This window comes from Malus sylvestris, chromosome 17 (assembly GCF_916048215.2).
Source record: "Malus sylvestris chromosome 17, drMalSylv7.2, whole genome shotgun sequence".
Lineage (NCBI taxonomy): Eukaryota > Viridiplantae > Streptophyta > Magnoliopsida > Rosales > Rosaceae > Malus > Malus sylvestris.
In genome coordinates, this window is record NC_062276.1 from 7,893,528 (window position 1) to 7,917,869 (window position 24,342).

The 24,342-nt window shown below is 41.3% G+C and overlaps 1 long non-coding RNA gene across 1 annotated transcript in view; it reads left to right on the forward strand.

Moving 5' to 3' along the window:
• Nucleotides 1–903: 903 nt before the first annotated feature.
• LOC126612252 (uncharacterized) overlaps nucleotides 904–24,342 on the forward strand; it is a 24,701-nt gene continuing 1,262 nt past the window's right edge. The window contains exons 1-2 of the long non-coding RNA XR_007618994.1: nucleotides 904–1,206; nucleotides 4,473–4,539. This is a non-coding gene — a long non-coding RNA (uncharacterized LOC126612252). The remainder of the gene's footprint in view (nucleotides 1,207–4,472; nucleotides 4,540–24,342) is intronic.

Here is a 24,342-nt window from a genome sequence, read left to right on the forward strand (position 1 = left end):
CCTAGCTATGGGACGAAACAAGGCCCGAAGGTTGAAGGAAAAGGGCAAGGCAAATGATGATTACGCCACTCAACAGGAAGTGGCAGCCTCATTGCGATTACTGGCGAAGCAAAATTCCATTGTCTCTGAAGAAAGGAACTGTAGGCATGATGAGCAGGCCAAACAAATACAAGAAGAGATGGATTATAAGAATATGGAAGGAAACACTACAAATTACAGTCCCATGAGTAAGGCCTATTTTGATAGAAAAAAAAAATTATGACCCGGCGGCAGTTGTTTACCTCTGACTATACTTGTACAATGGTGGATGATGAAGATGATGTTGATTATGGATATTAAATTTAAGTTTTTGTAGTTTTTAAATTTAAGTTAATGTTGTTTTTAAATTTAATTTGTAGTTTTTGAATATAAGTTGTAGTTTTTAAATTTAAGTTGTTGTTTTTAAATTTAAATAATAAATTATGTTTGGGGCTATGACCCTTTGACCCTTGGTTGGAGATTGAGACAAATATGACTCTGTATTGTTCATTAAAATATTTATATCTTGAAGGGTTAAAGGGCTAAAACGAGTCATCTGACCAGCCCTTGATTAGAGATTGCCTTACCATCTCCAACCGAGGGGCCAGAGGGCCATAGGCCAAACATAGCCTTATGACAAAAAACCATCTCCAACCGAGAGGGCCAAACATAATTTATTATTTTAATTTAAAAAATACAACAACTTAAATTTAAAAACTACAACTTAAAATACAAAAAAAAAAAAATCCTTATTTGGGTTTACAAAACTATTTTGGGCTATCTCCTTGCTAATTAATATTAAACAGGCCACACGGACCCAAAGAATACTTAGGGTGTATGGTTTTTAAACAAAACATGTTCCATCGTTGTCTGTAAAGTGTAAACTCGTCCTCAAAAGCTAAAAAAACCCATATAAGTTTTGCCTTTTTCGCTTTTCACAATTGAATTTTAATAATTTTGAGTTTGATCATCATCCTCGTCCTCGCTTCAAAATCAAGCAAAGCATCGCATAATTTAGTTCCTCACCATCAATCAGAAACCCCAACTTTTCAAATTAAAAAATTATAATAAAAAAATATGGAGAGGGTGATGAACATAATAAAGCCAAAGCCAAATCCACAACAGCAATTAGAGATTGGCAGCGCAATCTTCGTCAAGAGTGCCGCAACATCGAACGACAAATTCGAGGTATTTTTTTAACTTACCCTAATTTAATTTTTACCATAATTTTCAATTTTCTTCGAACTTTTGGGTTGTGGGTTAATTTCTATGATGATTTAGGTTCATGGATCAAGAAATCGGTTTAATGGGTAGTTTTAATTTTGGTTATTTTGCAATGGGTTTTCTTCAGATATACAAAGAGAAGAGAAAAGTGTGCAGAAAGCAATCAAAGAGCCCGCTGGCTGGCTGGTTGATCTTGGCCAGCTCGCTGGCCTACTTTGAGATTCTTGGCCGAGTGGGATCCACAAACCCTTTGGCCTAATCCTCGGTTGAAGATGATTTTCGTGTCAAAACGGGTTATTTTTAGCCCTATAGTCCTTTGGTAGAGTCGGTTAGAGATGGCTAAACCAGAGTATCAGTAGGCATTCATTTCACATATCCAAACCACCATAACTGATTTTCTTTCATCTTTTCTTCAAATGCGGCTACTCCTACTTTACCTCGGATATCCTCTTTCCCAATGGCGAAGCTAAAAATTATTGAGGGGAGGGGCGAAATTTGAAAGGGTAAAAAATTGTTGTCGACGAGGTTTCATGTCATGAAAACATTCCATAATATGCTCATTGACTGCATAATGAAACATTATTAGCTAGGGTAAAATGCTGTAGAAAAAGGTATTGAGCCGTCGAAAAAACTTTTCGAGGAAAAAATTTGCCGTTGATCGTCGCAAATTCTTCTATTTGAAATACTTTTTTTTTTCTTTTCTGATTAATCATCCATAAAAACACATTTTCGACACCAATCACCCTTCAATTTCAGTTAAATGCTTGTCGAAGTCGAATTTTAAAAAGATTAATAATCCTAAATTAAAGAGGTTTTTTGTCAATCGGGTGCAAATATAGTTTACAAGTTAGCTCATATAAGGTTCTCAAGCTCACAATATCATCAATTTAATAAATGATCATACAATTAGGCCGAAGATAAAAATTAATACACTTATAATATATCTTATGATGCATTATGAGAATTTTAAAACTTCGTGAACTATTTTAAAAATCATTCCAAATGTGAACAATGTAAATTGTAGTTGACTTATTTTTTTAAGGTAAGCTCCAAATGCATACGACTCTTCATTTTTTTTACTCATTTGAAAAGATTAAAATGAACACTACCAATTATCGAATATTTACACATATGTAAGAGATTGAATTATGTGCTAACTATTACTTTACATTAGGTGATTGTAGACTAAAATTTATATTCATGTATACAAAATTAAATACATTGCCAATATAATTTAACAAGTTAGAACTTGAGGGTATATATATTTGTGAAGTGTGAGTTTTGGGGCATATTTTGCTGCTCTCGTAAAAGGGACGGGGTGTAAGTGAGTGTGAAGAAGAAATGGGGAACCAGTGGTCCCCACTATAATCATTTTTTTAAATCTCAATAAAGCAAAACGGTGTAGTTTTGCCTAAGAACTTTCAAACAAATTATAACCCTTCATTGCTGCTGCTGTGTACAACAACAAAGAAACCAGAGTAGTAGCAGGGACTCCATCATTTCTGACGGCACCAGAGGGGTGGAACCATCGCTCCTGGGCTTGATTCTAGTGAGGGGAGGGGCGTCCGCCCCTCTTCGCTCCTCTGTAGCTTCGCCTATGCTCATTCCTAATCTTATCCTTGCTCGTGTGCTCACAAATCCAACGAAGCATTCTTATATCCGTTACACCCATTTTATGTACATGTTGAAGCTTCACCACATAACATTCCATGCCATAAATCATTGCCAGTCTCATTGCCATCCTATAAAGTTTTCCCTTAAGCTTCAATGACATACGACAATCACATAACACGCCGGATACACTCTTCCACTTCATCCATCCAACTTGTATTCTATGATTAAGGTCTCCATCCAACTCTCCGTTCTTTTGCAAGATAGATCCAAGGTAGCTAAAGAGGTCGCTTTTTGGTATTTCTTGATCTTCAATCCTCACCCCTAACTTATTTGAGCCTCTGTTTGCACTGAACTTGCACTTCATATACTCTATCTTTGACCGACTTAGGCGAAGACCTTTAGATTCCAACACTTATCTCCAAAGGTTAAGCTTCGCATTTACTCATTCTTGAGTTTCATCTATCAACACTATATAGTTTGCGAAAAGTATACACGAAGGAATATCATCTTCAATATGTCCCGTTAACTCATTCATTACCAATACAAAAAGGTAAGGACTTAAATGTCACATTCCGTCTCGGAGATGTACGTTAATTATGTTATCGACGGTGTGAAATTACCTAAATATCCTTGGATGTTGAGAATTATTATGGGATGGGGTGGTTTAAACTTAAGATTTTGGACCAATTAATTATATTCCTCTTTTATTGGATCCAATTAGAACTAAGTGTTCTCTTAGTTGTGATTGGTGTGCATTTTGGGACCACACACACATCCTTACCCTCTCTCTTTTCTTTCCCGTACTCTCTCTCTCCTTGCTATACGTACGGACAAGAGCAAGAACACCTCAAACTTCGCAGATCAAGGAAGAAAATGGTACCATTGTGTTCGTGAGGACCCTACGAGTTCAAAGGTATCAATTTCAGGTAAGGAAGCATTCGATTTCACGTGGAAACCCTAGCCCCGATTTTGGTCACTATTCATGTAGATGTAAATATGTTGGTTTCAGGGAATTTCAAGCTCATAGAGAGCTTTAGGAGGTCCTAAGGAGGCTCGGGGTGGTTCGTTGGATAAATTTGGACGTCAGGATAGCTAGTTTCAAAGTTGACCGGATTACTGAGCTTCCTCAGGTAAATTCTAGTGGATTTCAAGGTTTAAAAATAGTATAACGTGATTCTACATGTGGTTAGCTTTCCAATGGTTCAAATTTCATGAAAAATGGTGCAAAAATAAAGAAGTTAGGATGATTTTAATATTTTTCTAGAAACCGGCAAAGTCACCGGCGACCAGCGACTTACCGAAGAAGACAGGGGAATCTTCTGTTAGTTTTGACGGAATACGCTAACGCCGTCAGTTAGTTTGGACGGTTACCGTTGGGTTTGAACGGAATATTTCGAGGAATATTCCTAACGCCGTTCATGTTCCGTTACATGTGTCTGGCACATGGCGGCGCGTGGGAGCTCAAAAAATTTATCTAAAAATTTGGGGATGATCTTGAGATTGTGTAGGTCACTGTGGTGTATTCATATACGCATTTTGAGCAATGTATGAGAAGTCATTAGCTAGTCTTGTCTATGTGCTTTAAAATAACGTTTTTATAGTTAATTCGCATATAGGTGAGACTTATCCCGAGGACGAGCATATCCACGGACGACTCGGGGGTTACGACCCGTCGACATACCAGTGAGTGGGCTTTTGTTTTTAGTATATATTTATATACTTGATATATTTCCCAAAAAGCTTTTATATTCTGAATATGCATTTCATGTGTATATATATATATATATATATATATATATATATATATATATATATATATGTTTATACCATATTTAGGGCCTCGTATTTAGATCTCGTACAAATACTCAGGGGACTTAAATGTAATTATGGGATAAAGGAAGGGGCAAATATGTAATAAGTGAGGAGTCCTTATTCTATAAAAGGACCCCTCACCCTCACAATTGGGGGGGCCTCACTCTCACTCTCGGAGGCCAATTCCTAGGCCTGAGATCCCCTCTCTCACCCTCAGAAACTCTCAGAAGCTCTCACCCTCTCCCTCTCTATTCCCTCAAATAAATACATAATCAGTGTGGACGTAGCCCAAACATTGGGGTGAACCACGATAAAATCCTTGTGTTCTTTGTGTTCTTCGTGTTCTTGAGCGTTTGTGCAGATTCACGGTCGGATTTACGTTGTTCCAAGACCACCCCGGTTTTGTGCATCAACATTTGGCGCCGTCTGTGGGAATCGACACGAAAAGTTACATCGGTTCTCTTTCAATCTTTCATCACACCACCGTGAAACCTTCACAATCTTCCCCGTGTATCTGCAAAAAGAACCCAGAAAAAACCCATCAAACCATCATCTCATTTTCATCAGATCTCTGCGTCTCTCCGTGAGTGCACCGACACTCTCCCGTTTTTCCCAACAAAAATCACAACTCTCCATCAGATCATTCTCTCTATCTCTCTGAGATACAAAAAAAAGAAAAAAAAAAAGAAAAGCCAATCCCATCTCTTCATCTCTCTGCTGCACGGTCTCAGCTTCTCCCTCCGTCTCTCTTAGACGTTCCCTCCACCTTCGAGCCTGCTGACTCGTTAACCCGGCCCAACTCGCCCGATGATCCAGATCTGACACCTCTCCAGCTTCAACACCCATCACGCCTCAGCAGATCCAAACCAAAAGATTCAGGCTTCAGCAGCTGCGAGCCCAGACATATACCCAGGCCCGCACCCACCTCCCGGAGCCCATTAACAAGGACCATCATCTCCGTCCTCTCTCGGATTCGCCACCACGAACCCCACACATGTGCTCCTCGTCATCTTCTCCACACCATCTCCTCTCCAAGATCTGCGCTTCAGCTCTCCGCCGCAAACACCAGCCGCCATGATGCTCCAGTACCAGCTTTGAGCGCAGAAATTGTAGTAGACGGAGATGATCAGCAAGCACAAGCCAAAATCCCGAAACCAGATTGCAGCAATGACGATCCGTGACACATGCGAGGAATCTTTTGTCCTCGAAAATAACGACGAGGTGGAGGACAAAATCTTTTGTCGCTCGGCTCTGTTACAGAATCAAAGCTTTCCCAATTCAAGACCCTCTCTTTCTCTCTCCGATGGCTCCGAAGAAACTTGTAGAAAACCTGCCAGCCGCCGTGGTGGAGGACTCCGACAATGAAACCGTAGGTGAAGAGGAAGAAGAAGAGGATGAAGAAAAACCCTTTGCGGCAGTCACGAAGTCAAATCCCCAATTGGGTTCTGCCTCTGAAGACGATTCCAGATCCAGGTCAGAGACAGAGTCCAACAACCAGCTCACCTCCAGCTTCAACCTCAACATCATTGCTCGAATCCCTAACTAAAGGTTCAGTCATTTAGCATCTAAAAGCGTCACATTCCAAGCCAACTAATACCCAGATTCTCAAATTCTCAAACTTTCAACCTAATGGCAAGACTTGGTCTGATTTCTGTCCTCCTTGCTGGGTTCCTTCTGTTTTCTACAATGGCTGCCAAGAAATCTGATGATTTGGGCAGGGATACAGAACACTTTGCTTCCACTGCGGCAGAGCCGTCGTCGGATAGTGAGAGCATGGAATAAGTCGCAGCGACGGAAGCTCCATCTTTCCGACGTTTGGGACCTGTTGGAAAAGGTGGAAACACTGGAGAAGGTGAAAGGAAAGCTAATAATTCGGTGGCTGGTGGTGGTATTATTATTGCCAGGCTTGTCACTACCATTTCTGCAGCTGTCTTCCTCTACATCAGGGTCACCAGAAGAAGGGGTGGAGTTATGCTCACATTCATAAGAGACAGAGACAGAGAGAAAGGCAGTGGGAACATAATAGAAAAAAGAAAAAGAAAAAGATCATGATGTTACTAAAGAATAGAAAAAGAAAAAGAAAAAGGGAGACTGAAATTGGTATGCTTTTACTTTTGCCCGGCGATGCTTTCTATTAATTCTCTATGATTAAATGGATCAGGTGCATGCAAGCACATATAGGTTGATGACCTCCAAAGAAAGTGGTCGCGGAGCTCATGAGTGATGACCTCCAAAGATGCTTTTTACAAATGGACAGCAGAGACAGAGACAGAGAGGAAGGTGCAGTGGAAAGCAAAAGCAAAGCAAAGTAAAAGAGCAAAGCAGAAAGCATGGCTACCCTTTCAACATGAGATTTGCGGTGGAAAAGAGCAAAGCAGAAAATATGGCTACCCACTGAGATAATTACAAAAGAAAAGTAGAAAAGAAAGAGAAAAACAAAAGTAAGGAATAAACATTCTACCAGAATGATGTAATTTATTATCTTTCGGAGACATATGTATAAACCCCATCCGAGGGTAATATGTATAAACCCCATCAGAGGGTAAAAAAAAAAAAACGACAAGCCCAAAATAAATGGGTTGGACTGGAATGTTGTGGAGGGCGAAGGCCCATAAGCCCAAAATCGCTCCAACCAGGCGATCAAAAGTACGCCCAGTATTCCAAATTATACTTGAGCACTACTCATGTCATTTATACATAAACATTCATGAGCATCACTCATGACAATCATACATAAACATTCATGAGCATCACTCATGTCAACATTCATGAGCATCACTCATGTCAACATCCATGAGCATCACTCATGTCAATCACAATAAACATCCATAAGCATCACTCATGTCAACATCCATGAGCATCACTCATGTCAATCAACATACACATGCATGAGCATCACTCATGTCAAATCAGCTTCAAAGACTTCATTTACAGAGCTCTAGCTTCAAAAGCTTCATTCACAAGAACTCTAGCTTCAAAAGCTTCATTTACAAGAGCTCTAGCTTCAAAGCTTCACTTGCAAAGCTTCACTTACAAAGCTTCAGTGTGTGGTATACAAATACCACATCTGAACAACCGTCACTTCGGCCCATACATGGATTCAATTTGAAGTCTCCAGCCAACAGACTCTATTGACCGAAGACTTGGGGGACTACATTATGTACCATATATTGGGCCTCAACTGGGCCTCATAAAAAATACTTCGGAGACTCTAGCCCATCACTTATGTATTGAGGAGCGAGCCCTTATTCTATAAAAGGGACTCCTTCACTTTTAGAGAGCACTCATAAAAAATACTTGGGAGACTCTAGCCCATCACTTATGTATTGAGGAGCGAGCCCTTATTCTATAAAAGGGACTCCTTCACTTTTAGAGAGCACTCATAAAAAATACTTGGGAGACTCTAGCCCATCACTTATGTATTGAGGAGCGAGCCCTTATTCTATAAAAGGGACTCCTTCACTTTTAGAGAGCACTCATGAAAAATACTTGGGGGACTCTAGCCCATCACTTATGTATTGAGGAGTGAGCCCTTATCCTATAAAAGGGACTCCTTCACCTTCAACACCACAAGCCGAGCCAACCAAGGCAACACAAGCTACAAGCAAAGCGGCCTCACAACATGTGCTACTTCTAGTTGAACATCATTTCAGATTGGGCACCGCCTCATATCGAGCATCAGTTCTAGACGACATCTAGTTACTTCGGCCCACACATGGACTGAATTTCAAGTCTCCAGCCAAAAGACTCTCTTGACTGAAGACTTGGGGGACTACTGTTTATACCATATTTAGGGCCTCGTATTTAGATCTCGTACAAATACTCAGGGGACTTAAATGTAATTATGGGATAAAGGAAGGGGCAAATATGTAATAAGTGAGGAGTCCTTATTCTATAAAAGGACCCCTCACCCTCACAATTGGGGGGGCCTCACTCTCACTCTCGGAGGCCAATTCCTAGGCCTGAGATCCCCTCTCTCACCCTCAGAAACTCTCAGAAGCTCTCACCCTCTCCCTCTCTATTCCCTCAAATAAATACATAATCAGTGTGGACGTAGCCCAAACATTGGGGTGAACCACGATAAAATCCTTGTGTTCTTTGTGTTCTTCGTGTTCTTGAGCGTTTGTGCAGATTCACGGTCGGATTTACGTTGTTCCAAGACCACCCCGGTTTTGTGCATCAACATACATCATACAAAAACAAAGATCGTTGGTGCGTTGCTTTTGCTTTTGCTTTTGTTTTCTGCTTTGCTTTTTCTTTCGCTTTCTGTTTTGCTTTTGCTTTTCCACCACTCTCTCTGTCTCTTCACCTGGCAAAAAAAATGAATCGTAATCATAGGAAAATTTTTGTTTTTCTTCTTTTTTCTTTCTTTCTTTTTTTTTAAAACTTTTTTTTTCACTTTTGCTTTGCACCTTTTCTTTTTCTCTGCTGCATGGTTTTGCTTTCTCCGTTTATTGCACCTCTTTCTATCTTTGAGCTGTCATGCATGTGCACCCGGTACTAAAATAGGTATTGGAAAAGAAACACCAACATCCATGGGGAACGCCGACATCCAACCGTTTGCAACGATGTGAGTCACAGGAGCATCGCCAGTCGTGTGATTAAGTTGGCCAAGCACCTCGCCGTAGAACCACTCACAATCTAAGATCAGAAACCCGAGCTCATCAAAATAAATTATCCCTCATATGTGTGGTGAAGGCAAGTAACAACAACCCGCCTCCTCGTTTCCACTTTCTCTTTGTTATCATGTCTTGATTGGACTCTGAATGATGGAACCTTAACTTGGCATAGCTCGTTGAACTCTTTCCACTGCATCGCTAACTTGTTATAGTTTTCTGATCTCCAATCTAGTGATTGTGGCATTGAATGCAACATCTTGTCCAAAAGCTTGACAGGAGCTTCAAATTCATATTCCATAACATGGACACTGTAGAACTGTATATTTGCGAAGATAGCTCGCTCGTCGGAGATATAATCATTCATACAAAAACATTATTCCAAAATTTGAACCAGCCATGGAAGTAGAAGAAGAGAGTTATGTTGGTTCCATTTGAGCGCCGCAGCTATTCTGCTTTTGAGCTTCTTCAAGTCTCGAATCCACATGTCCGTAGTCTAGATCCAAATATGGATCTGTTTCCTAGAACCAGTGCTGCAGCTGTTCCTTATCTTACTCTTTCCGGGGTGAATCGCGTGGCTGCCATTCACCTCATCGGCGTCATCGTAAGCCTCGATCTGCTTCAGAAGTTTCAAAGCTGCCGAGGTTTTCTCCATGTCCCTCGACTGAGTCGCCGACGACAAGAGGAAGATCAGGAATGGCAGAAGCTGCAATGGTCGAAACGATGGCGTACCGCTTCTGGTTCACGTTGATCCTCCAATGCCAGCAGCGCCAGATCTTGGTGGGAGCGAATGGCTGCGGCGGCGGTCATTTCTTCCTTACATTTCGACAAGGCTTTGATGTTAACTTGGTCAGGACAGAGTACAGAGTTGGGGGAAATAGGCGTTGGCCGAGCAAGGAGTTAGAGAAGAGAGAAAGAGAGGTCATGGAGCTGTGAAATGCGACAAGGCTTTGCTGTCCTTCTCTCTGTGTGTTTAGAGAGAGAAACAGGGGAGAGAGAGACTGGATTTTTAGAGAGAGTTTTGATTTTTGTGACTCCTCTGTAAAAGGATTAGGCGAGTGAGAGATAGAGTGTTTGGTTTCTGGGTTTTTTTGTGTGTGCAGATTTTGCAGATTCACGGTAGAGGTGAAAAATTGAGAAAGAACCGACATAGTTTTTCATGTCGTTTCCCACAGACGGCGCCAAATGTTAATGCATAAAACCGGGGATCTTGGAACAACGTAAATTCGACTGTGAATCTGCAAGAAATGTAAATAACACAAGATGTATTGTGGTTCACCCTAAAATTTGGGTTACGTCCACACTGATTATGTATTTATCTGAGGGAGAGAGAGCTCTGAGAGTGAGAGCTTTGAGAGGGGGTGAGAGAGCCTAGGAATTGGCATCTGAGGGTGAGAATGAGGCTCTCCCCAATTGTGAAGGTGAGGGGTCCTTTTATAGAATAAGGACTCCTTACTTATTACATATTTGCCCCTTCCTTTATCACATAATTACATTTAAGTCCCCTAAGTATTTGTACGAGATCTAAATACGAGGCCCTAAATATGGTATAAACAATACTCAATCGTGCAATCATAGTCACTAAGTAACTCAATCCACCTCCGCTGTCAAAGATTAAGATCTCTTTGAGTAAACAAATACTGAAGACTCTTATGATTTGTAAAGATCTTACATTTCTCACCATAAAGATAATGTCTCCAAATCTTCAAGGCAAAGATGATAGCTGCTAATTCCAAATCATGTGTAGGGTAATTCTTCTCATGAGGTTTCAACTATCTCGAAGCATAAGCAATCACCATACCATGTTGCATTAATACACAACCCAAACCATTCAGAGAAGCATCACTATAAACCTCATCATTACCGCTATCATCTGGAAGCGCTAAAACAGGAGCATGAGTGAGATAGTACTCCAACTGCTGGAAACTTTGCTCACATTTATTATCCCACTCAAACTTAACATATTTTCACGTCAACCTCGTCAATGGCAAAGCAATCACTGAAAAATCCTTAACGAACCGTCTATAATAGTCTGCTAAGCCAATAAAACTCCGTACCTCGGTAACGGTTCGAGGTTGCTCCCAATTCTCCATAGCTGCCACTTTTTGAGAATCCACTTGAATGCCTTGAGTAGAAATAACATGTCCCAAAAATGCCACTTGATTCAACCAGAATTCACATTTGCTAAACTTAGCATATAGTTGATGTTCCCTCAAACTACTCAACACCAACTTCAGATGTCTAACATGCTCAGCCTTAGACTTAGAGTATACCAAAATATCATCAATGAAGACAATAACAAACCTGTCCAAATATGGCTGGAATACTCGATTCATCAAATCCATAAAAGCTACTGGTGCATTAGTTAACCCGAATTGCATCACAAAAAACTCATAATGATCATATCAAGTCCTGAATGTTGTTTTAGGGACATCTTCATTTTTAATCTTCAACTGAGAGTATCCTGACCTCAAGTCAATCTTAGAAAATACGCAGGCACCTTTGAGTTGATCAAATAAATTGTCTATACAAGGCAATGGATAACGGTTCTTAATGGTTACCCGATTCAATTGCTTGTAATCAATGCACAGCCTCAAGGTTCCATCTTTCTTCCTCACAAATAAAACTGAAGCTCCCCAAGGTGAAGTACTAGGCTGAATAAAACCTTTATCCACTAACTCTTGCAACTGGACTTTCAATTCCCTTAATTCAGCAGGAGCCATTCTATAAGGAGTTAAGGATATGAGATTCGTACCTAGAAGCAGATCAATGACAAACTCCACCTTTCTATCTGGCGACAATCCAGGCAAATCCTCAGGGAATACATCCGGAAAATATCTGACCACCTGAACATCCTCCACACTACTAGGAGCATCATCATTCAACACCACATGAGCCAAATATCTCTGACAACCTTTCGACAACAATCTCTTTGCTTTCATGGCTAAAATAATAACATACCTCACCCCACTAGGCTCTTTTACAAATGTAACTTCAGGTAATCCAGGACAATGAAATGTGACTGTCTTCCTATAACAATCTATCTTGGCACGATTATAGTGCAACCAATTAGTGCCCAAAATCACATCAAAATCCATAATATCCAACGACATAAGATTAGCCGGCATAATAATATCCTCTACTATCATCGGACAACCTGGATATACCCGATTCACAAAATATCTATCCCCTCTAGGCATAGAAAATTCTAAATTATATCCTAGAGGTGTAGGATGAGGTTGTGTCACTTGAGCAAATGTATGAGAAATAACAGAATGTGTAGCACCACAATCAATCAATACTCTAGTAAAATGACCAAGAATATTTAATGTACCCATAATTAAATCTGGTCTTGCAGTGACATGTTATGGATACGCCCCTAATTCTGTTGTCGTCCACCACGACCTATGTTGGCATGAATACCACGTCCCTGCCTCTGCTGACTTGACTGCCTCGAAGATCTTGCACTACTAGCAGCAATCTCTCCTTGCTGGGGCTATCCCCCTTGGTACCACTGAGATCCACTGGCTGATGTGGCTGGTAAGACATAGATCCTCCCCGATACTGAGAATACCCACTCTGATACTGAAGATCCTGAGAGTACTGCTGCTGTCCTGAGGTGTAAGGAGCGGCGTCGCCCTGATAGTGGTAGGCACCTCCTCGTCCAGTCTGAGAATAACCATTAGATCCTGAAGCTTGCTGGGTCGATGCAAGTGGTGGGAAAGAAGGTTGCTGGGGTCTCTGCTGATTCTAAGGGCATTGGGCAGCTTTATGACCCATCTGTCCACAAGTAAAACATTCATTACTGTCTTTTCTACACTCCCCAAAATTCCGATTATTACACATGCAGCATAAAGGAGCACCAGATCCACTTGAACCACCAAAATCTCTCTGTGTCAGGAACCTCATACCTCTAGTGAATCTACCACCTCTCTTTTACATATTAGTACTCAATCATTCGCTAGAAGAGCTAGAACTACCACCACTTCTCTTAAAGTTCTGGGTCTTGCGGGGTCCCTGAAATGCTTGTCCTTTTCCTTTGTCATCTTATCTCTGGCCCCTATTCTTTCCTTCCTCATCCTCAGTTTCACTAGGCATGTTCCTTAATCCTCAGTAGAATCTCATAAAACTCCTGGTAAGAGGCATAGTGAGTCGATGTCGCTATGGAACGCCATTTCTTCTTAGTACCCAAACTGAAACGGCGAAACATCTTTACCGGATTAGCAGCAAGCTTCATATCATATCTCGACAGATCAGTAAACATCCTATAATACTTACTAGCGGACATCTTTCCTTGCCTCAGATGAGTAAACTCATGTTTCTTAAGATCGATATACGCATGAGTAATGAACCTTTTTCCGAAACAGCTCCTTAAACACTCATCAGTCCATAATCTCTTCTGGGGTCAACTGGTAAGACTCCTATCTCCACCAGGATGCAGGCTGTTCTCCCAAAAACTAGGTAGCCATCTCGACCTACCTATCAGAAGAAAGATTCTCCTGACTCTACATCACCTGAAAGGTCTTCTCCACATGATTCAGCTTATTTTTCTGCCCCCTCATGACCTTCATTTCCAATGAAGTGAGTTAACTTCAGATTATGAATTGTCTCAAGAGGTGTCATCTAAGGAGTACGGAATGCTGTCTGAATGGCAGAAACTATAGCTTCCCCTAATTGAGCAATATCAGGGAAACTAGATTCAGCTGATTGACGGGGCTCTCTACAAGGCGGCATAGTTCTGACATAAGACATCACAAGGATTAGAATATTCAAGAATTATATAGGACTGCTAAACCTAGGCTCTGATACCAAACTGACACACTCCGACCGAGATCAAGGCATGTTGGCCATCACGTGAGAGTGACGTAGCCATGTGCACAGTGCGGAAGCAATAAAGATAAGAATTATACGAATAATTAAAAACTGAATTACTAGAGTGCACTACTAAACAGGAAGTGATAGGAGTTAGTTGCAACAGTAAACACTCCTAATCAGAGCATAATAAGTCTAGGTGCAGTCCAGTAGGACAAGTACTAGTTATACAGTACCAGGAATGTCCTACTATTATTTAGATAGGTCAGAACCACCGACGTCCTCAAGCCACCAACAACAAGCTTACTTAAAACCTGGAGGGGCGCAAAATAGAAAACGTGAGTAGGCAAAAACAAATGTTTTACAAAACCATTTCATTTATCAACATATCTAACCCCTCGCTGTAAAACATGTATAATTTTTCCCAAAATCAGGATATAAGCATATATATATATATGAAATCATATCAATCCAATTCATGCTTCACATAATGATATTTAAATATATGTCATGCCAATATATAACAGAGTAAGCAATTCAGGTAAGAATAAATTCATAGAAATATGATATGTTAGCCGGAACCCCTGTGGTAGTCTGTACGGCTGAATTCATAGCTCTAAGTCAATCTAGCCGGAGTCACTACAATGACCTATACAGCAATATACTGCACATAAGTTGGAACCACTAAAAAGGTATGTACGACAAGATTGGGTGTAATATAGTTATGCTTAATTTTACTCTCTCATAATAGTCGGGCGATAAATCGCTAGTCACCTACGAGTCGGAACCATAATTAAGATCTGTACGACAAGACTGTACACTTAAGTTGGATCCAATATGAGCATATAATGTGGGAGGTAACATAAATAAACAGGCATGTACTTCATATCTCTGGCTAAATCACAATCACCCTAAGTGCAGTTTTATGAACTCAACATCAATCCATCACATAACACATCATCGATGATTCACATAGCCAAACATAACTTACCTGTGTATATATATATATATATATATTGTTGATGCACAAAACCGGGGTGGTCTTGGAACAACGTAAATCCGACCGTGAATCTGCACAAACGCTCAAGAACACGAAGAACACAAAGAACACAAGGATTTTATCGTGGTTCACCCCAATGTTTGGGCTACGTCCACACTGATTATGTATTTATTTGAGGGAATAGAGAGGGAGAGGGTGAGAGCTTCTGAGAGTTTCTGAGGGTGAGAGAGGGGATCTCAGGCCTAGGAATTGGCCTCCGAGAGTGAGAGTGAGGCCTCCCCAATTGTGAGGGTGAGGGGTCCTTTTATAGAATAAGGACTCCTCACTTATTACATATTTGCCCCTTCCTTTATCCCATAATTACATTTAAGTCCCCTGAGTATTTGTACGAGATCTAAATACGAGGCCCTAAATATGGTATAAACAGTAGTCCCCCAAGTCTTCAGTCAAGAGAGTCTTTTGGCTGGAGACTTGAAATTCAGTCCATGTGTGGGCCGAAGTAACTAGATGTCGTCTAGAACTGATGCTCGATATGAGGCGGTGCCCAATCTGAAATGATGTTCAACTAGAAGTAGCACATGTTGTGAGGCCGCTTTGCTTGTAGCTTGTGTTGCCTTGGTTGGCTCGGCTTGTGGTGTTGAAGGTGAAGGAGTCCCTTTTATAGGATAAGGGCTCACTCCTCAATAAATAAGTGATGGGCTAGAGTCCCCCAAGTATTTTTCATGAGTGCTCTCTAAAAGTGAAGGAGTCCCTTTTATAGAATAAGGGCTCGCTCCTCAATACATAAGTGATGGGCTAGAGTCTCCCAAGTATTTTTTATGAGTGCTCTCTAAAAGTGAAGGAGTCCCTTTTATAGAATAAGGGCTCGCTCCTCAATACATAAGTGATGGGCTAGAGTCTCCCAAGTATTTTTTATGAGTGCTCTCTAAAAGTGAAGGAGTCCCTTTTATAGAATAAGGGCTCGCTCCTCAATACATAAGTGATGGGCTAGAGTCTCCGAAGTATTTTTTATGAGGCCCAGTTGAGGCCCAATATATGGTACATAATGTAGTCCCCCAAGTCTTCGGTCAATAGAGTCTGTTGGCTGGAGACTTCAAATTGAATCCATGTATGGGCCGAAGTGACGGTTGTTCAGATGTGGTATTTGTATACCACACACTGAAGCTTTGTAAGTGAAGCTTTGCAAGTGAAGCTTTGAAGCTAGAGCTCTTGTAAATGAAGCTTTTGAAGCTAGAGTTCTTGTGAATGAAGCTTTTGAAGCTAGAGCTCTGTAAATGAAGTCTTTGAAGCTGATTTGACATGAGTGATGCTCATGCATGTGTATGTTGATTGACATGAGTGATGCTCATGCATGTGTATGTTGATTGACATGAGTGATGCTCATGGATGTTGACATGAGTGATGCTTATGGATGTTTATTGTGATTGACATGAGTGATGCTCATGGATGTTGACATGAGTGATGCTCATGAATGTTGACATGAGTGATGCTCATGAATGTTTATGTATGATTGTCATGAGTGATGCTCATGAATGTTTATGTATAAATGACATGAGTAGTGCTCAAGTATAATTTGGAATACTGGGCGTACTTTTGATCGCCTGGTTGGAGCGATTTTGGGCTTATGGGCCTTCGCCCTCCACAACATTCCAGTCCAACCCATTTATTTTGGGCTTGTCGTTTTTTTTTTTTTTTTTTTTTTTTTTTTTTTTTTTTACCCTCTGATGGGGTTTATACATATTACCCTCGGATGGGGTTTATACATATGTCTCCGAAAGATAATAAATTACATCATTCTGATAGAATGTTTATTCCTTACTTTTGTTTTTCTCTTTCTTTTCTACTTTTCTTTTGTAATTATCTCAGTGGGTAGCCATATTTTCTGCTTTGCTCTTTTCCACCGCAAATCTCATGTTGAAAGGGTAGCCATGCTTTCTGCTTTGCTCTTTTACTTTGCTTTGCTTTTGCTTTCCACTGCACCTTCCTCTCTGTCTCTGTCTCTGCTGTCCATTTGTAAAAAGCATCTTTGGAGGTCATCACTCATGAGCTCCGCGACCACTTTCTTTGGAGGTCATCAACCTATATGTGCTTGCATGCACCTGATCCATTTAATCATAGAGAATTAATGGAAAGCATCGCCGGGCAAAAGTAAAAGCATACCAATTTCAGTCTCCCTTTTTCTTTTTCTTTTTCTATTCTTTAGTAACATCATGATCTTTTTCTTTTTCTTTTTTCTATTATGTTCCCACTGCCTTTCTCTCTGTCTCTGTCTCTTATGAATGTGAGCATAACTCCACCCCTTCTTCTGGTGACCCTGATGTAGAGGAAGACAGCTGCAGAAATGGTAGTGACAAGCCTGGCAATAATAATACCACCACCAGCCACCGAATTATTAGCTTTCCTTTCACCTTCTCCAGTGTTTCCACCCTTTCCAACAGGTCCCAAACGTCGGAAAGATGGAGCTTCCGTCGCTGCGACTTATTCCATGCTCTCACTATCCGACGACGGCTCTGCCGCAGTGGAAGCAAAGTGTTCTGTATCCCTGCCCAAATCATCAGATTTCTTGGCAGCCATTGTAGAAAACAGAAGGAACCCAGCAAGGAGGACAGAAATCAGACCAAGTCTTGCCATTAGGTTGAAAGTTTGAGAATTTGAGAATCTGGGTATTAGTTGGCTTGGAATGTGACGCTTTTAGATGCTAAATGACTGAACCTTTAGTTAGGGATTCGAGCAATGATGTTGAGGTTGAAGCTGGAGGTGAGCTGGTTGTTGGACTCTGTCTCTGACCTGGATCTGGAATCGTCTTCAGAGGCAGAACCCAATTGGGGATTTGACTTCGTGACTGCCGCAAAGGGTTTTTCTTCATCCTCTTCTTCTTCCTCTTCACCTACGGTTTCATTGTCGGAGTCCTCCACCACGGCGGCTGGCAGGTTTTCTACAAGTTTCTTCGGAGCCATCGGAGAGAGAAAGAGAGGGTCTTGAATTGGGAAAGCTTTGATTCTGTAACAGAGCCGAGCGACAAAAGCTTTTGTCCTCCACCTCGTCGTTATTTTCGAGGACAAAAGATTCCTCGCATGTGTCACGGATCGTCATTGCTGCAATCTGGTTTCGGGATTTTGGCTTGTGCTTGCTGATCATCTCCGTCTACTACAATTTCTGCGCTCAAAGCTGGTACTGGAGCATCATGGCGGCTGGTGTTTGCGGCGGAGAGCTGAAGCGCAGATCTTGGAGAGGAGATGGTGTGGAGAAGATGACGAGGAGCACATGTGTGGGGTTCGTGGTGGCGAATCCGAGAGAGGACGGAGATGATGGTCCTTGTTAATGGGCTCCGGGAGGTGGGTGCGGGCCTGGGTATATGTCTGGGCTCGCAGCTGCTGAAGCCTGAATCTTTTGGTTTGGATCTGCTGAGGCGTGATGGGTGTTGAAGCTGGAGAGGTGTCAGATCCGGATCATCGGGCGAGTTGGGCCGGGTTAACGAGTCAGCAGGCTCGAAGGTGGAGGGAACGTCTAAGAGAGACGGAGGGAGAAGCTGAGACCATGCAGCAGAGAGATGAAGAGATGGGATTGGCTTTTCTTTTTTTTTTCTTTTTTTTGTATCTCAGAGAGATAGAGAGAATGATCTGATGGAGAGTTGTGATTTTTGTTGGGAAAAACGGGAGAGTGTCGGTGCACTCACGGAGAGACGCAGAGATCTGATGAAAATGAGATGATGGTTTGATGGGTTTTTTCTGGGTTCTTTTTGCAGATACACGGGGAAGATTGTGAAGGTTTCACGGTGGTGTGATGAAAGATTGAAAGAGAACCGATGTAACTTTTCGTGTCGATTCCCACAGACGGCGCCAAATGTTGATGCACAAAACCGGGGTGGTCTTGGAACAACGTAAATCCGACCGTGAATCTGCACAAACGCTCAAGAACACGAAGAACACAAAGAACACAAGGATTTTATCGTGGTTCACCCCAATGTTTGGGCTACGTCCACACTGATTATGTATTTATTTGAGGGAATAGAGAGGGAGAGGGTGAGAGCTTCTGAGAGTTTCTGAGGGTGAGAGAGGGGATCTCAGGCCTAGGAATTGGCCTCCGAGAGTGAGAGTGAGGCCTCCCCAATTGTGAGGGTGAGGGGTCCTTTTATAGAATAAGGACTCCTCACTTATTACATATTTGCCCCTTCCTTTATCCCATAATTACATTTAAGTCCCCTGAGTATTTGTACGAGATCTAAATAGGAGGCCCTAAATATGGTATAAACAATGTAATTTATTTTTCTTATCTTTCAAAGACATCTGTATAAACCCCATCAGATGGTAATAAAAAAAATTAAAAAAATATAAAAAAAAAGGCAAAGCCCACAATAAATGGGCTGGAATGTTGTGTGGAGAGTGAAGTCCCATATGCCCAAAAGAGCCAGACCCTCTATTATCACCAAACAGGCGACCAAAAATACGCCCAGTACTACAAAAAATTAATCGGCAACCTGCCACTATTACCACCAACCAGGTGATCAAAAGTACGCCCAGTACTCCAAAATTATTCAGCAACTCGCCATTATTATCACCAACCAGGTGTTGAAATGTACACCCCGTACTCTAATATCATTTGGCAACTAGCCATTCATGCCACCAACCAGGTGATGAAATGTACAACCTGTACTCTAAAATCATTTGGCAACTAGACATTCATGTCACCAACCAGGTGATCAAAAGTACGCCCAGTACTTCAAATCATACATGAGCATTACTCATGTCAATCATACATAAACATTCATGAGCATCACTCATCCAATCATACATAAACATTCATGAGCATCACTCATGTCAACATTCATGAGCATCACTCATGTCAACATCCATGAGCATCACTCATGTCAATCAACATAAACATTCATGAGCATTACTCATGTCAATCAGCTTCAAAAGCTTCATTTACAGAGCTACAGCTTCAAAAACTTCATTTACAAAAGCTCTAGCTTCAAAAGCTTCATTTACAGAGCTCCAGCTTCAAAGCTTTACTTGCAAAGCTTTACCTACAAAGCTTCAGTGTAGGGTATACAAATACTACCTCCGAACAACCGCCACTTCGGCCCATACATGGATTCAATTCAAAGTCACCAGCCAACAGACTCTATTGACCGAATATTTGGGGGGACTACATTATGTACCATATATTGGGCCTCAACTGGGCTTCATGAAAAATACTTGGGTGACTTAGCCCATTATTTATGTATTGAGGAGCGAGCCCTTATTTTATTAAAATGATTCCCTCACTTTCATTAGAGAGCATCAACTTTAGCCCATCACTTATGTATTGAGGAGCGAGCCCTTATTCTATAAAAGGGACTCATCACCATCATTAGAGAGCATCAACTCTAGCACATTATTCATGTATTGAGGAGTGATTCTTTATTCTATAAAAGGGACTCCCTCACCATCATTAGAAAGCATCACCACCTACTGAGCAACCGCCTCGCCGCGAACATCAACTCTAACCCATCATTCATGTATTGAGGAACGAACCCTTATTCTATAAAAGGGACTCCCTCACCTTCAAATGCCACAAGTCGAGCCAACCAAGGCAATATAAGCCACGAGCCGAGCAGCCTTGCAGTGTGTGCTACTTCTAGTTGAGCATCATTTAAGATTGAGCATTGCCTCATATCGAGCATCAGTTTAATACAACATCCAGTTACTTCGGCCCACACATGGACTGAATTTCAAGTCTCCAGCCAACAGACTCTCTTGACTGAAGACTTGGGGGACTACTGTTTATACAATATTTATGGCCTCTTATTTAGATCTCGTACAAATACTTGGGGGACTTAAATGTAATTATGTGATAAAGGAAGGGGCAAACATGTAATAAGTGAGGAGTCCTTATTCTATAAAATGACCCCTCACTCTCACAATTAGGGAGAGCCTCATTCTCACCCTCAGAGGCCAATTCCTAGGCCCTCTCACCCCCTCTCAAAGCTCTTACTCTAAGAGCCCTCTCTCCCTCAGATAAATACATAATCAGTGTGAACGTAGCCCAAACCTCGGGGTGAACCATGATACATCTTGTGTTATTTACATTTCTTGCAGATTCACGGTCGGATTTACGTTGTTCCAAGACCTCCGGTTTTGTGCATCAACAAGTATCATCCTAGTCGTGCAAATGCAGTGGCGGATGCACTTAGTAGGAAGACTTCAGCCAGACTTAATGCCATTTATGATTGTCATATTCCTCTTCTAGCAGATTTGAGGTCCACTGGAGTGGAGCTAGGAGTGGAAGATCGAGAAGAAGCCTTGCTTGCTAATCTTCAGGTTAGGCCAATTTTGGTTGACCGTGTACTTGAGGCTCAAATGAATGATGAAGAGACTCAAGAAATAATTCAAGCTAGGAACCAAGGCAAAAAGAAAGATTTCGAGATTCGAGAAACTGATGGCATGTTTATGCAGGAAAGCAGAATGTATGTGTCGAATAATGCAGAGTTAAAGAAGGAAATTTTGTATGAAGCACATATTTCGGCATATGTGATGCATTCAGGAGGTACTGAGATGTATCATACCATTAGACCATTTTATTATTGGCCGGGTATGAAAAGAGAAATTACCAAATATGTGAGTAGGTATGCCATTTGCCAACAGGTTAAAGCTGAAAGGAAAAAGTCGTTTGGGTTAATGTAGCCATTTCCCGTTCCACAGTGAAAATGGGAAAATATTACTATGGATTTTGTGTACAAGCTCCCTCGTACACATAATGGTTATGACGGCATTTGGGTGGTAGTTGATCGGCTTACGAAGTCAGCACATTTTATTCCAGTGAGGGAGAAGTATTCGTTAAGTCGATTAGCTAAGTTATTTATATCGCAGATTGTGAAGTATCATGGTGTGCCAGTTAATATTATTTCTGATCGGGATCCTAGATTTACTTCCAAGTTCTGGATAGCATTCCAAGAAGCTCTTGGTATGAGATTGCTTTATAGTACTGCATATCATCCTCAGACAGATGGACAATCTGAGAGGACCATTCAAACATTAGAGGTTATGTTGAGATCTTCAGTGCTGTAGTTTGGAGATAGTTGGCATGATTGTTTGGATTTGATGGAGTTCACCTACAACAACAGTTACCATTCGAGTATTGGTATGGCACCATTTGAGGCACTTTATGGGAAATCTTGTCGTACACCTCTATGTTAGTCAGAGGTTGGCGAAAGAGTTTTAGTGGGCCCTGAGATTGTGGAGATAACTACTCAAAATGTTCAGGTAATTAAGTCCAACCTGAAAGCGGCCCAATATCGACAAAAAAGCTTAGCATACATCTTAAATTTCAGGTAGACGGGCCATGGGCCCACTCCAACAACACCGATACCGTCCCCATTTGGCCATCTGCTCAATCCATCAGGTGTGGGGTTTTAATACAAAAGGCCTCGATATTAGTTAGAGTGGGGTAATTCTATATAAATGGCTTGTTCTCAAGCCTTTTGGCCGATGTGGGACAAATGAATTTTAACAAGATAAACATACCACTGATCGGAAGTATGATGCAGGCGATTGAGTATTTCTGAAGCTATCACCTTGGAAAGGTATTATACGATTTGGAAAGAAAGGAAAGTTGAGTCCTAGGTACATTGGACCATATATGATCACCAAGCAAGTCGGTGAGGTTGCTTACAGGCTTGAGTTGCCTCCAGAGTTGTCCAAGGTGCACGATGTATTTCATGTTTTGATGCTTCGGCTTTATGTTTTGGATTATTCACATGTGATTCCTCCTCAACCCTTGGAAATCAATTCGGACTTGACTTATGATGAGGAACCAGTGACTCTATTGGATTGGAAGGACAAAGAATTAAGGAACAAGACAGTTCGTTTGGTAAAAGTGTTATGGAGAAATCATTCAGTGGAAGAAGCTACTTGGGAGACAGAAGATCGGATGAGAGAGATGTATCCACGCTTGTTTTGTGATTATTAGTGGATGTATTTGTTATGTATAATTTCGAGGATGAAATTTTATAAGGTGGGGATATTGTCACAGCCCATCCCGGAGATGTACGTTAATTATGTTATCGACGGTGTAAAATTACCTAAATATCCTTGGATGTTGATAATTATTATGGGATGGGGTGGTTTAAACTTAAGATTTTGGACCAATTAATTATATTCCTCTTTTATTGGATCCAATTAGAACTAAGTGTTCTCTTAGTTGTGATTGGTGTGCATTTTGGGACCACACACACATCCCCAGCCTCTCTCTTTTCTCTCCCGTACTCTCTCTCGGTTTCACTCTCTCTCTCCTTGCTATACTACGGACAAGGGCAAGAACACCCCAAACTTCACAGATCAAGGAAGAAAATGGTACCATTGTGTTCGTGAGGACTCTACGAGTTCAAATGTATCAATTTCAGGTAAGGAAACCTTCGATTTCACGTGGAAACCTTAGCCCCGATTTTGGTCACTATTCATATGGACGTAAATATGTTGGTTTCAGGGAATTTCAAGCTCATAGAGATCTTTAGGAGGTCCTACGAAGCCTCGGGGTGGTTCGTTGGATAAATTTGGACATCGGGATAGCTAGTTTTGAAGTTGACTGGATTACCAAGCTTTCTCAGGTAAATTCTAGTGGATTTCAAGGCTTAAAATAGTATAACATGATTCTACATGTGGTTAGCTTTCCAATGGTTCAAATTTCATGAAAAATGGTGCAAAAATGAAGAAGTTAGGACGATTTTAATATTTTTCCAGAAACCGACGAAGTCACTGGCGACCGGCGACTCGCTGGAGAAGACAGAGGAATCTTCCGTCAGTTTTGACAGAATACGCTAACGCCGTCAGTTAGTTTGGACGGTTACCTTTGGGTTTGAATGGAATATTCTGAGGAATATTCCTAACGTCGTTCATGTTCTGTTACATGTGCCTGGCACATAGCCGTGCGTGGGGGGCGCATTTTGCCGTGCCCTTGCCGGCGCGTGGCGGCTCATGAGAGCTCGAAAAATTTATCTAAAAATTTGGTGATGATCTTGAGGCTATGTAGGTTACTGTGGTGTATTCATATACCCATATATACTCATTTTGAGCAATGTATGAGAAGTTATTAGCTAGTCTTGTCTATGTGCTTTAAAATAACGTTTTTATAGTTAATTAGCATATATGTGAGACTTATCCCGAGGACGAGCGTATCCACGGGCGACTCGGGGGTTATGACCCGTCGACATACCAGTGAGTGGGCTTTTGTTTTCAGTATATATTTATATACTTGATATATTTCCCA